Genomic DNA, 300 nt, shown 5'->3' on the forward strand with positions numbered 1-300 from the left:
TCTCTCTCTCTCTCTCTCTCTTTCTTTCTTTCTTTCTTTCTTTCCCTAGAAATACTGATTGTTTAAACTCCTTAACATAAGTAGGGCCATACTTTATGGAGCCCAGTACAAAATGAAAATGTAAGGCCCCTTGTTCAAAAATTAAAAATTTCAAGATGGTGACAGCAGAGCATTGAACCAGGCATGGAGGCCCTCTAAATGTGGGGCCCTGTGTAGCTGCACAGGTCACATGCACATGGAGCTAGCCCTTCTTTTTAACACGACCCTCTGCGACTACAGCCCTGGCAACCTCTGCAGCCT

The sequence above is a fragment of the Pteropus medius genome, unplaced genomic scaffold (assembly GCF_902729225.1).
Source record: "Pteropus medius unplaced genomic scaffold, Ma_sr-lr_union100, whole genome shotgun sequence".
In the NCBI taxonomy this organism is placed as follows: Eukaryota; Metazoa; Chordata; class Mammalia; order Chiroptera; family Pteropodidae; genus Pteropus; species Pteropus medius.